This window comes from Thermobia domestica, chromosome 9 (genome assembly GCF_964235325.1).
Source record: "Thermobia domestica chromosome 9, izTheDome1.hap1.1, whole genome shotgun sequence".
Classification (NCBI taxonomy): domain Eukaryota; kingdom Metazoa; phylum Arthropoda; class Insecta; order Zygentoma; family Lepismatidae; genus Thermobia; species Thermobia domestica.
In genome coordinates, this window is record NC_137462.1 from 141,311,158 (window position 1) to 141,326,577 (window position 15,420).

Sequence of the window (15,420 nt, forward strand, 5' to 3'; positions counted from 1 at the left end):
ATATAAACCAGTAAAGCCCTGATTCTCTAAAGAAATGATAGTCAAATGGCGGCCCGCAGTATATTTCATCCGGCCCTCGAAATGTGTGATTTGACTCTCCCCCTCCCTCTTCCCTTTTGTTTTAAGTCCATGCGTAGAAGAAACAGTATAGCTGACCATCATAATATACATAAATCGAAGCTTGACTTTTAACTGTAAAAATACTTTATTTAACCTTTTACTTATCAAACCTTTCTGCAAGGAAGAGCCGTTGGTACCGAGCCGAAATAAATTTTATAGGGTTATTTTTAGATGTTCGTATCGCAGACACTAATTGGCCTATACGCATGAAACAAGAAGTAGAATATGCAAAATAGAACAAAGATTTAGAAAACCTATGGCTTATATACATTTAGCAAACTCTGGCTCAGAGGAGACAAGGAAAATATACCCAGAGTTTAGTTCTTTCCTGTCCTGATCCGCAGTTCATTATAAATTGGCCATCACTGCTCTAAAGAATGCAATTCTTCAATTAATGCATAGCTTCCTTCAGTTCAGATATGCACTAAATTATAATTTATTTAACAATAAGAATCATTTGAAAGAATTATATTTAAATTATTGTACTGCCTCTATTAAAATAAAACGAAAACTAGTCTGGACTATTTGAGTTTACTATGAACCGTAGCGACAGTACGCGGTATAACTGTAAAGTTTTTGCCTCCACCAGAGTCAACTGCGACATTCTCTGTGCTTATCCGAATTTCTAACCATAATACTATGTATACTGAAGGAGACAAAGATGTATGTAAATGAAAACATTAAGATAATTAACAGTTAGAAACTAGAAGTAAATAAAGTATACCAAAAAGTACTGCGCACATTATTCCCGTGTACTAAAACGGCCAAATGGTGCGATCTGAGATTGAACTTCCACACTTCAGATTAAACATGTTTTGCATTGAGCCATCATCGGTGAAAATTTTTGAGTACAGCTACAGGGATGTAATAAGGAGCGCATCTGGCACATCTAGTATAAACAAATAGCGTACTCACCGGTGTTATGCCTGTAAAATTTATCTTTGAAATCATTTCAAGCTCTCTTCGTCAGTCGGACATCGAAAAAATATATTTGGTCTAGGAATTAATTCGTGCGGGTGGACAAGAGATGGCGCAACGAACGGAGCGTCCCACAGTTCCGTGTATCCACACATGTGTTGCAAATTCCTGTCATCGCGTATCGTTCGTAGTATAGGGCAGTGGATTAAAGCGTCAACAACACCAGTTTGTAGTTAAGTGAACATGGCGCAATTTGTGCCTGATAAAGTGTTTTTGCGGGGTGTCCTGCTGCATTACTTTAACATGCAGAAAAGTGCGACTGAAAGTCATCGTATTTTGGTGGAAGTGTATGGTGACCATGCTCTAGCTGAGCGAACGTGTCAGAAGTGGTTTGCACGGTTTAGAAGTGGTGATTTCGGCTTGGCAGACCAAGAGCGAGCTGGACAGCCAAAATAATTTCAAGACGAAGAATTGACAGCATTGCTCGAGCAGGATTCGTGTCAAACGCAGGAACAACTTGCAGCAGCATTAGGCGTTGATCAAACAACAGTCTCCAAACGCTTGAAAGCCATGGGAATGATTCAAAAGATGTCACATTGGGTTCCACATGAATTGAAAGACAGAGACGTTGAAAGACGAAAAACCATTTGCGAATTGCTGCTTCAACGAGAGCAGAAAGGGGTTTCTGCATCGAATTATTACGGGTGATGAGAAGTGGATCCATTACGAGAACCCTAAACGAAAAAAGGCCTGGGTGAAACCAGGTGAACCAGGTCCATCACAACCAAAACGAGATATTCACTGTGCAAAGGTTATGCTGTGCATATGGTGGGATATGAAAGGTGTGGTGTACTATGAGCTGCTGCAACCGGGTGAAACTATTAATGGAGAACGTTATCGACGACAATTAATGCGTTTGAAGCAAGCTCTGGCCAGAACACGCCCAGAATGGGAGAACAGACATGATAAACTTATTGTTCAAGTTGATTACCTGAATTGTTGATTTCCTTTTTGTTATATCTTACTGGTTTTCCTGCATTATCGAAAATAAGTAACGTGAATTCAACCAAGTCTCTAATGTAATTTTAAATTATCTATTATTTGTATTCCTGCGGAAATTTTATATAAATAAATCTTTTTACATGTCAGACTATTCTTATTCTGTTATCAGCATTGTATTATTGCACTCAGATCAACAATTACGAATTTATTAACTTTTTCACAAATAACTGTCGAGGAATTTAACTCCGAATACTCTGTCGATGATTTCTGTATAGATTTTAATAAGGGACTTGATAAATTAGATGATGCTATTTTAATTATAAAGGTAACCAAGAGAGTTCTGTCACTTTTTGTGTATGTCTGTGTTCCATTGGCCCTCACACCCTGAGTTGAATGCGAATGGAGATAAGACGAAGATCAATTGTTGGTGTGGGTATATCCAACATACTACCTGGTTGTGCCAATTCAGTTACATTGTGAACGTGCGTAAAGACAGAGTGAACATGGGACCTCCACAGAGCGTCATAAGAGCGTGCATGCTGTACGAGTTCACACTTGAATCAAACGCCGCTGCAGCGGGGCGGATGATATGCCAGGCCTTTGGTGAGGGTGTCGTCACTATGCGGACAGCGCAGCGATAGTTTAACAAGTTTAAGGACGGTGACGAAACACTCAAAGACGCACCACATGCCGGAAGACCAACACATGTATAAAATGAAGATCTTCAGGCAGCAATTGAGGCAAACAGCGGCCAGACATGTAAGAAACTGGAAATACAATTCAGGGAGTGTAGAGAAACCATTCGGCAGCACCTCCATCAACTTGGGAAGCACTACAAGTTGGGTCGATGGGTCCCACATGATTTGGCTCCGCGGCAGAAGGCAACGCGAGCAGACACTTGTGTTTCTTTGCTGTCTCGTCTGATGAAGGAGATATTTCTGGGCAGTGTGTTGACATGTGATGAGAAGTGGGTCCTGTACGAAGCTTCACGGCGCCTTCATCATTGGTTAGTATCCCATGAACCAGTTCCAAAACAGCCAAAACCAGCATTGCACCAGAAGAAGGTCCTCTTGTGTGTTTGGTGGACTGCTCGCGGTATCATGCTTTAGGAACTGCTACTAGGTGGTCAGAGCATCAATGCAACTGTGTACGGTCAGCAGGTGAGCCGTGTTCAAGAATAACTCAAAACTCTGGAGCCAGCACTTCTCAATCTCAAAGGGTTATCTTGTTACAGGACAATGTTAAGCCCCACGTGGGACCATTCAACGCATTGGACGGGAAACATCATTGCATCCGCCATACTCGCCGGACATTGCACCGTCCACTATTACCTGTTCCATTCCTTGGACGATCACCTTAAAGGACGCCAGTTCAAATCCCTAGTAGAGGTGCAAAATGCACTTGATATCTTCTTCGCTTCACGGCCCACCAAATTCTACCACGATGGAATCCATGACCTTTCAGAACGTTGGCAGAAGGTCGTCGATGCTGATGGGGACTATTTTTGAACTTCCAGGTGAACTTCTTATACGTCTTAGGTGACATATTGATGTTTGAAGGTGGTGGGTGAAAATGCGACAGAACTTTTTTGGTTACCTTTATAAAAAGCTATCATATTTTAACCTGTTAAATGATTTACTTGAACTTTTTTCGCCTCATTGAACTGGTAGAAAACTTTTTGTTGTCTACAAGCATTCATGTTCGTATACTTTTACAGCTACTTCTTGTGTTGCTCAGGGATCTAATTTGGGACTTCTTTTGTTTCTCATGTTTATAAACGCCTTACCGAATGTGGTTAAATACTCAATTCTCTACTCTTTGCTTATGACCTGAAATTTTTTAAAGTTATTAGAAGTCCTCTTCACATTCAATTATTACAGGAAGACATAAATGTTATTTATAAAGTATAAGATATAAACTTTCAAGTTTGGGAAATGCTTGGTTATTACTTTTTAAAAGTTAATTGTTCATTTTCATATAATAAGTGGAGTAAGGCTTTTCAGATGTAATGGTGTCTAAGATCTAGGAGTGAAATTTGACCAGAAGTTAACGTTTAACTCTCATATGAAGCAAATAGAATCAGATGTATATAGGAATTTGGAATTTATTATTAGATATAGAAAAGATCTTTCAAGTTCAGATGCAACAACAATATTGTTCAATGTTTGAATTAAAAGCAAGTTAGAATATGCATCTGTTATTTGGTGGCCTTATGTTCAATCAGAAATCCGTTTAATTGATAAGTTACTGTGTAAGTTTTTGAGATACTTGCGCTATGAAAAGTTTCACAAATCCTCCCTAAAGGAATATATTTCTTATAAAATGTTATTAAGTGAATTTAAAGTTAGCTTGCTACAATCCAGAAAAGAAATAAATTCAAATTTGATTTAATGGTTTGATTCATGCGCCTGAATTTCTGTTAATTTGGTTTTAATGCATGTCCTAAAATTTTAAGAACTAGATTACCTTTCACTATCCCGAATTCAACTAATTATTATATCTATTCTGCTTCAATTAGAATGTCGATTTACTGTAAAAATTATAAAAACATATGTAAAAAGGTAATAAAACAAGCCAAAAAGTCCTAATATAATAATGTAATTTCTAATGCAGAAAATAAGACCAAAATGGCCTGGAAAATAATTAAAGAAGAAACAAATCAAAAACTACAACATGTTCAAAATACTGAAATAAAACTAGCGAACGGCAAAAACTGTAAAGACCCTCATGTTATTGTTGAGCTTTTCAACTCTTACTTCAGCAATATAGTTACTAACCTACTTAAATCGCAAACACCATCGAATGATATTAAGAATAACCCTAATCGAATTAATCAAATAAGTAGTTCTTTATTTATAATTCCAACAAATCCTTCGGAAATAATATCAGTAGTAAGGAATTTTAAATACGGGTCATCAAGGGGACCAGATGACATCCCGGAATTTATAATCAAAAGATGTATCCACGCAATTGCATAGCCTCTGTCTCACATAATTAATGACTCATTCTTACAAGGTATATTCCCAGACAGCCTGAAATGGGCCCTTATAAAACCATTACACAAAAAGGGTGACAAAAAGAAATGCGAAAATTACAGACCAATAGCTCTCTCCTTTAAATTTTCGAAAATTATAGAATCCATAATGAAAAATAGATTAATTACGCATTTGGAACGTAACAATGTTTTATCTGACTCGCAACATGGTTATCTTAAAAATAGATCCACATCTACAGCTGTCCTTCATTTCTTGCAAGAAGTAGTAGACTCAATAGAAAGTAAATCATACCCACTATCTATATATTTTGCGACTTAAGTAAAGCTTTCGATTGTGTCAACCATTCGTTACTCTTAAGTAAATTAAATGCATATGGAATAAGAGGTGTTGCTAACCAATGGTTTCAAACTTACCTTACAAATAGACAACAATTTGTAGAGATAAATTTCATTAATGAAGACAACTTGTATATCGAAACTCACAGATCAACACCTTCTATGGTTAACATAGGAGTTCCTCAAGGATCAGTCTTAGGACCAATATTATTTCTTTTATATGTTAATGATCTACCACTTTATATCACTCATGGTAAGTTATTTCTGTATGCAGATGACACAAATATACTTGTAAAAGGAAGTAATTTAACTGAGCTGCAAAATAACGTAAATATAACAGCAAGAGAGCTCGAAACTTGGTTACACCACAATAACTTAATTATTAACACCGAAAAAACCAAATGTTTATATTTTTTCCCCAACTAATTCATCATCGATTCGATTACAATTAATAATAATAATGTGGAATGTGCTTCAAATACGAAATTCTTAGGATTAAACCTAGACGACAAACTTAAATGGAAACATCATATAAACAATTTATGCCAAAAATTATCTTCTATTGTTTATATGGCTTATACACTCTTCTTTGTTCTTAACCTAGACACTTTAATTTCATTATATTATGCGTCATTTTATTCCCGAGTACAGTACGGTATTGCCTTCTGGGGTGTCACTAATGATTTGTTTATAATATTTAGATTACAAAAGAAGATAATTCGCATCATTACACATTCTCATTTTCGTAGTAGTTGTAGAAGTAAATTTCGTGAACTCAGATTGCTTACGATACCGAGTTTGTATATATATGAGGTATTAAAATTAGTCAGAAAAAATATAGATAACTACTTAACGCATGCTGACGTACATAAATATAGAACTAGAAACTGTGATAAATTTGTAATACCGTCACACAAAACAAGTACAAGGTCTGTATGATAAGTAATGAGACTCGCCGCGCCGCGGCGCGCGTGTCGCTGGAGCGGGTTTGTCGGTGATGGAGGATGTAGGGGGGGGGGTCCGAGCAAAGCAACGCACCGCGCGTCAGTTGGCTCCGAGCCTTAGTGGAGCGCGGACAAGCCTTGGACAAAGCCCTTGTGAACATTCTTGTCACGGCGGAAAATCAACAAACATGGAGGGTTCCATCGAACAGCGTTATGCGATCAAATTTTGCGTTCGCCTGGGGAAAACGGCTACTCAGACGCTTTCTCTCATCACGGAGGCCTACAAAGAGGAAGCCCTATCCAAAGCCCAGGTGTTTCGTTGGCACAGTGCGTTCCGGAACGGCCGGGAAAGCGTTGAGGATCTGGAGAGGGCTGGACGCCCGACAACAGTGACTACGGACGAAACTGTGGCAAAAGTGAGGGATCTCCTGAACTCAGACCGTCGATTATCGTTGAGATTGATTGCTGATGAACTCGATATGAACCACACAACAGTGGACAAGATTGTGACGGAACAATTGGGAATGAGAAAAATCTGTGCGAAACTGGTGCCGCGAGTGTTGACTGACGAACAAAAGCAACGACGTGTTGATTGTTGTCAGGAACTGTTGAACCTCATGAACAGTGACCCTAACTTTGAAGATGACGTCATAACAGGTGACGAGTCGTGGGTGTTCCAGTACGACCCTGAAACGAAACGTCAAAGCGCGGAGTGGCACACTCCTGCGTCCCCGCGCCCCAAGAAGGCCAGAATGTCGAAGTCAAAGGTGAAAACAATGTTGATTGTTTTTTTTGACAATGTGGGGGTGGTCCACAAGGAGTTTGTACCCCAAGGACAAGCCGTCAACGCCGCCTTCTACAAACAAGTCCTTGAGAGACTGCACAGGAGCGTCAAGCGGAAAAGACCGGCGATCGCTAGCCGGTGGAAGTTGCATCACGACAATGCCCCTGCCCACACCGCCTTCTTAGTGACCTCCTTTTTGACCCGGATTGGGGTGGAAGTCCTTCCACAACCACCCTACAGCCCAGATGTGAGCCCGGCCGACTTCTTCCTCTTCCCGAAGCTGAAGCCACGCTTGAAAGGAACCCGTTTTGCAGACGTCACAGCCATCCAAGCAGCCGTGACCACATTTCTAAAGGACATGCCGGCTGCTGACTTCCAGGGGGCGTTTGCAGCGTGGAAACATCGATTGCAGAAGTGCATCGACGCAAGAGGAGAGTACTTCGAAAGCTTTTAAGTCCCTGTACAGATCAGATCAATAAAACAATGTTTCCAGACCTGGTCTCATTACTTATCATACAAACCCTGTATGTTATAGAGGTGCGGTGCTATATAATAAATTACCAAGAGAATTGAAATACATAAAAGATGATGTAAAGCTTTTGAGAGAGGTTAAAAATATGCTAATTTGTAAATCTTATTATTCTGTAGATGAGTCTATAGGTCAATAATCCTTTATTATTTCTGAAGACAATAAAACTTGGTATGTAGATATATTTTAACCATTAGATTAAATAATAAATCTTTATTTTTTTCCTTCTTTTATTGTAAAATTTTTTAAATTTTTATATTCGTATGCTTATAGTTTGTTTGTATGTGTTTATTAACTCTGTATTTAACCAATGTATTATTGTGAAATGACATGTTCTATACCATATGTACAAATTTGTGTACTTTGTATGGTCAAATGAACGCAAATAAATCAAATCAAATCAAATCAAAAGTCGATGATTCATAATAATTTAATTTCACAAAGACTGAATCTTGAATTCGGTATTTTCTTCAGTAAATACAGCTCTGTCTTAAGAAATTATTGTCAATTATGTTAAAATGAGTGTATGACTTTGCTTCTAAATTTGTAAATCTGTGTATACATTTTGTAAATCTGTGTACAAAAGTCAGTGTATTAGTTTGTATATGTTTTACTTTTTTTGCTTAAATGTATGTATTTGTATTTAAAAGTGATATGTTTATGTAGTATTTTTTAAAATGCATGTACCTAAAAATTATATAGTTTCCAAAGTAGTCGGAGCTTCTTAGCTCTGTTTTGGGTGACTTTTATTTGAATATATATATAGATATATTCATTTATTCAAAAGGGGGCGCGGTGGCTCAGTGGTAGAGCGTTCACCGCTGGTGCTTGGGGTCCCGGGTTCGATCCCAGCCCCCGCCAAGTGAACTTTGTGGTGGACAAACACCGTGCTCGTGGGTTTTCTCGGGGTTCTCCCGTTTCCTCCCACTTTCTTCATTCCACCATTTCACTCATCTCTCATTATCACCGTCTCCTTTAGCCTTGCCGGCATAACCGTGGGACGTAAAACTTAAAGATTTCATTTTTTTTCATTTATTCAAATAAAATATATGGCCAATACCTTTTCGTTTTACTGTTTCTACGAAGAGTTGCTTCATATATGAAGTCTGGGTGTCATTTTCAGCACAAACAGATATTAGTTGACTTAGTTGTTTAGACATTGCAGCTTTAGTATATTTAAAACGGATTTAGTATATTTAAGCTGTGTGTTTAGCTTGACAATATAGAAATAACATCTGATTTCCTGCATTTAAATCATCGTCAATATTCTTCTAAAAGTCTTAATAATAATAATAATAATAATAATAATATTTTGTCTAGGAATTAATTCGTGCGGGTGGACAAGAGATGGCGCAACGAACGGAGCGTCCCACAGTTCCGTGTATCCACACATGTGTTGCAAACCCCTGTCATCGCGTATCGTTCGTAGTATAGGGCAGTGGATTAAAGCGTCAACAACACCAGTTTGTAGTTAAGTGAACATGGCGCAATTTGTGCCTGATAAAGTGTTTTTGCGGGGTGTCCTGCTGCATTACTTTAACATGCAGAAAAGTGCGACTGAAAGTCATCGTATTTTGGTGGAAGTGTATGGTGACCATGCTCTAGCTGAGCGAACGTGTCAGAAGTGGTTTGCACGGTTTAGAAGTGGTGATTTCGGCTTGGCAGACCAAGAGCGAGCTGGACAGCCAAAAAAATTTCAAGACGAAGAATTGACAGCATTGCTCGAGCAGGATTCGTGTCAAACGCAGGAACAACTTGCAGCAGCATTAGGCGTTGATCAAACAACAGTCTCCAAACGCTTGAAAGCCATGGGAATGATTCAAAAGATGTCACATTGGGTTCCACATGAATTGAAAGAGAGACGCTGAAAGACGAAAAACCATTTGCGAATTGCTGCTTCAACGACAGAGCAGAAAGGGGTTTCTGCATCGAATTATTACGGGTGATGAGAAGTGGATCCATTACGAGAACCCTAAACGAAAAAGGCCTGGGTGAAACCAGGTGAACCAGGTCCATCACAACCAAAACGAGATATTCACTGTGCAAAGGTTATGCTGTGCATATGGTGGGATATGAAAGGTGTGGTGTACTATGAGCTGCTGCAACCGGGTGAAACTATGAATGGAGAACGTTATCGACGACAATTAATGCGTTTGAAGCAAGCTCTGGCCAGAACACGACCAGAATGGGAGAACAGACATGATAAACTTATTGTTCAACATGATAACGCTCGCCCACATGTCGCAAAACCGGTCAAAACCTATTTAGAAAATGTCGGATGGGAAGTTTTACCCCACCCGCCGTATTCACCAGACGTTGCTCCTTCGGACTACTACTTGTTCGATTGCATGAACAACGATTTGATTGGACAGCGGTTTACTTCTTCAGAAGATATCGAAACATGGGTCTCTGACTGGATCGCTTCCAAGGATGAGGACTTCTTCCGCCACGGAATCCGTACATTGCCTGACAGATGGGCGAAAGTGGTGGCTAGCGATGGACAATATTTTCTCTTAAGGTATTTATGTATTTTGTGTTTGTACTACAGCTTCAATGTGTGCGTACCAACCGCACGAATTAATTCCTAGACCAAATAATAATAATAATAATAATAATAATAATAATAATAATAATAATAATAATAATAATACATTTATAAATCGGGAGCTCCTTCGTAGCTAAGTGGTAAGTGTGCGCGGCTTTGGCGAGTGGACCCGGGTTCGATTCCTGGCAAGAGCTCATGTGGTTCGGATTCCACGTTAATCAGTAGGCCCCGTCTCATATAGCTTCGCTGCTGAAAGGGATGTGAAACTCAAAATCAACTCAACTCAACACATAAATCGCCACAAAATTGATTAATATAAAACCTTATATAGACAAAATTAATGACGCTAAATTTAATGATAAAATGTTTGTTAATTATGAAAATATAAACTGAAAATAATAATCATGGATTCGCGTTTGCAATGTGTTATCGAAATACCACCAAGTCTAGACTACGTGCCAATGCCTGTTCAAAAGTTTTACCCGCAAGGGATTAATAATCCTTTATCAACTATTGTGCCGAAGTGACAAGGAACTTAGTCAATAATAGAGAGCGTAATATCCCATGGTTGCACATCTTCCCAACACAAAAATTGGGAATTGGAAATAATATATTTAATCCTACCTTGAAGTAGATTCAAACTGCGCTCGTGTCCACAATATGATGAGTATTCATATTTCAACCCAATGCCCTTGACATTAACGCATCACTAGCACTTTTCTTACTAATGTAGTGGGCGCGGTCACTCCCATCGATTTCCTGGTTGCGGTCCTGGGTTCGAACGCCGACGTGATGAATCTCTCTTCAGAACTTTTGGTACTCAGTTGTTATCATCAATTGATCTCTAAGTTCTTCCCAACATTTTTTGTCTCTCCTCTTTCTCACAACTGTAGCAGGCTGGACCTCACGAACTATTCACTCGGTCCAGCCACATAAATTCTCTGGTGTTCTGCACATTAAATCTTCTTTCACAAGAGCACTAATACTTTTCCGAATGTAAATACAAGTATAATTCTATGCGCGTCCATCTAGCACTAATGATTAATATATATGGTGGGCACAAACTCGCTTTCCCCAAAACAAGTAACGAACGAAAAGAATAAGCGAGAGTGTGTTGTACTAAAACTGGCATTATTGTCTCTTACTGAGGCTGACACTGGTAAACATGTTTTCGTACTTTTTTTTATTTTTTTCATTTTTAAGGGTTGTTTAGAGTGAAGTTATGCTAAGTAGTACAACTAGATGATCTCAAATTAAACAAAAGAAAAATGTGTTTCCGTGCTATAAGCTTGATGGAAACAAAACACAAACGTGGTGACAGCAGATTTTAAATTTCCAAGTGTGGAATGACCTTACGTCAAGCCACGGAAACCTTGACCCAATGATTCGAGGCTAGAAGTTCTGTGTTTGACCTACCGTGAAGCGAACAACCACGAAGTGTACGAAATGAAGGAAGCACTGAACTTGTTGCTCAGAGTTGTCTATCTAGCCTGAAGAAGCCTACCAAAAGGTGGGCACGTGGCCTAAGATTAGCAATTATAAAGGTAACCAAGAAACTTATATCGCTTTTTGTGAAGGTCTGTGTTCAATTGGCCCTCACACCGTGAGTTGAATGCGAATGGACATAAGGCGAAGGTCAGTTGTTAGTGTGGGTACATCCAACATACTACCTGGTTGTGGCAGTTCAGTTACAAAGTGAACTTGCGTAAGGACAGAGTGAACATGGAATAAGAGCGTGTATGCTGTACGAGTTCAAACTGGGATCAAACGACTCTGCAGCGGGGCGAAAGATATGCCAGGCCTTTGGTGAGGGTGTCGTAAACTATGCGGACAGTGCAGCGGTGGTTTAAAAAGTTTAAGGATTGTGACGAAACACTCTAAGACGTACCGCATGCCGGAAGACCAACACATGTGTAAAATGAAGATGTTCAGGCAGGAATTGACACGAACAGTGGCCAGACATGTGAGGAACTGAGACTACAATTCAGCGAGAGTCGAGAAACCATTCGGCAGCACCTCCATCAACTTGGGAAGCACTACAAGTTGGGTCGATGGGTCCCACATGATTTGACTCCACGGCAGAAGGCAACGAGAGCAGACACTTGTGTTTGTTTGCTGTCTTGTCTGAGAAAGGAGCTATGTCTGTATGTGTACTTTTGTATAATAATAATAATAATAATAATAATAATAATAATAATAATAATAATAATAAATAGTAGACCTAAAAACAAGAAAAACTAAGACATGGTTTAAATAATTAGGCACCATGCCATAAAACAAAGCCTCACCTCAAATCTGCTGAGGACGAAAGCCGACAGTAGAGAGGGAAAAATGAAATATAAAGAGTAAAGGAGAAAGAAAAAAGGCAGAAGCAAGTTGCGACTGCCCTACAATAAGACCGTAGGAAATCGTCCAAGGCAGGAGGGAAGTGGAGGCTTTAAAAAAAAAGTATTACTAAACTAATTAGCTTTGCAAATGTTTTTCCGTCTTTATTTGCAAGAGTATTTGTGCATGCCATTTCGTTTAGCGCAATACAAGTTCTCACAATTCAACACCTTGCGCTACGTAAAATGGCCTAACTTAGTTTTTAAGATGCATGAATAATATAGGTAACGCTTGAAAAGGTGAGACTATTCAATAACGTTTACTTCGAAGTAGTTTAGTAGTAATCAGCTTTGGAACGAATATAAAGAAACTGAGTGCTTTTTTTTTTTAAAACAAAGCCATCATATTTAAAAATGTCGATAATATAAAGGAACGGTATTAAATCACTTGAAACATGCGTTATCTTTAATTTAGCGCCAGAACGAATTTTGTATCTCTGTTTTGTGATATTACTGTATAAGCAGAAACGCTCTTTGAATACCTTGAACATAAACAAGAAAATTGTAAAGTTACAATCAAAGAATAAGCTAGAAACTATAAAGTAAACAAAATGAAGTTGATAACAGTAAATAGCACAGCAAGTAGATGTGTAAGAATATGCATCAGTAATATGTAAGTTAATTGTATATACTTATAATCTGGTGGTAACAAATCACCTGGTCATGTTATACATAACCTCACCAAAATAAGATGTATGATCTACTAGTAGTAAGATGTACAAAAAAGTATCTTTGTTATTCACAGAAATATACTGACATGTTATATTCCGCATGTACAAATGTACAATATATTGTAGTTACTTGAACGTAATATATATATATAGTCGTGTGGACGCCATATTGGACTCCATGTCATGTGACCATTTTTTAAAAAAAAAGAAGTGGACCACCCCAAGCATGAATCTGAAGTCAAACAAAGGGGAGCTTTCATTTGACACGGGATCAGAGTAGGCTTCATGACTACTAGTCGACAGCTGCAGTTGGAAGAGCAACCTTTTCTCCATCCACACTAAACAAGATCATGACAGCCCTGCCAAATTTGAGGAAGAGATCTTCATTTCATCTGCCAAGTGTTGCCGTCACTAATTCATCCCCAATTTTCTGGAGTAGATATTGCCGCTACGGGGTTGAGACACTGGCCTCAAACAAAACCACTGATATGTAGCAAGTCTATCAAATAGCTTTTCTTTCGAAGTAAACTGAAAATGACTAATTTCACCAATATTAATACACACACATTTCTTCTGGTGCATGCAGGTTCCAAATTGTTCAATCATAGAACACATCAGTTTGTAATTTTGGAAGAGGAGCCGAAATGGTAGCAAAAACAAGTTACTTTATCATAGCTATTCCATGTGTCCCGAAGGGGCCGCGGTGGCTCAGTGGTAGAGCGTTCACCTCTGGTGCTTAGGGTTCCGGGTTCGATTCCAGCCCCCGCCAAGTGAACTTTATGGTGAACAAACACCGTTCTCCCGTTCCCTCCCACTTTCTTCATTCCACCATATCATTCATTACTCATCATCACCGTCTCCTTTAGCCAAGCCGGCATAATCGTGGGACGTAAAACTCAAAAATTTCATTTCATTTCATTTCATGCGTTCCAAGCACTGAGATTTCCGTGGAAAGCAAACGTGGAAATGGTATTACACTGTGTAAACGCATGGAAGCCAGGAAGAACAGAGAACTTCTTATAGTCAAATGCTTCCGCAAGAGCGTGAACTGGAATGTACCTTTGTTTCTGGCCGGATCCAAATGAAAACCACAGATACTCAAGACCAAACGACTTCAAATCAAAATAAAAAGATACGGCAAAGAACCAAAACACCTGTATCAACAGTTCGTATGAGAACCATTTTGGCCCCGTAGATAATTGTATCTCTGTTGTGCACGATAACACGTCTATCTGCCTCTTCGAAACAAGAACAATTTAGTCCATCACGAGAAGTTGAACTGTTTGCTAGGCTAACATATTTAGTTCCAACGTTAGTAACAACTTGTACAGTTCTCACATTCTTAACTAAGCACTTTCCAAAGGAAAAGAGATAGTTTTTGTTAGCGCCACTGCTAAAAAAATCACACCAGCTATGAGGAACAGGGGATCCTGGAAAACTGCCAGTCGAACTCCTTTACGTCTGACTTCATGCACACTACTCTTTATTCTTTTCTCATTATATACATCCCAAACCATGTCGAGCCTTTTAGCAGAAACATTCTGAATATACTCCATATAATGTTGAAATTGTCCAGTATAGTATTCTTGGAACGTAAGAGACGTGCATAGGTGAACATATGAGCGTAATATGTTAATGAAAATATATTGTAACCTTTATTTATCAAGCTTTCAAGTGGTTCATCCAAATCTGCCTTCTATAATGCATGTTGACCACCAGCAGAGAGAGTCGGAGGATATGAACTGTTTTCGAATTTGAAGAAACTTTGCATATTGAGTTTTCTATTCATACTGATATTTATACATCTCTGAAAGAGGTGTAGATCGTCATGTAGATTATGAACTTTAGTTTTCCCAAATAAAGCTGCTGCACGTAAAAAATTCTGTTTTCTGTTTCTTTATTGGTGAGAAAACGCTTTGCCTGCAAAAACTCAGCATCAACTGCAGGTGAACTCAACGGAAGTTCTTCTAAATCTTAGGTAAATAGATAGCCATTTAACAGTGTTGATGGTCAAATAAAATAATAATAATAAAGGCATCATGTTTACCTTATTCTTGTTGAAAGCCACTGCAGTCTGTTACGTAAAGATATGTTCTAACCAAGCAACCTCTTTTCATATACATGGTTACTGGACAATGAGGGTATAATTGTATCTGTTAGTTCTTGTTTACATGTTGGGTATACTGGTGTTT

The 15,420-nt window shown here is 38.7% G+C and overlaps 1 protein-coding gene across 1 annotated transcript in view; it reads right to left on the reverse strand.

Annotated features, from left to right (window-relative positions):
• Positions 1-15,420, reverse strand: part of LOC145695068 (acid phosphatase type 7-like) — a gene marked incomplete in the record, with an annotated part of 142,609 nt that overhangs the window by 114,395 nt on the left and 12,794 nt on the right.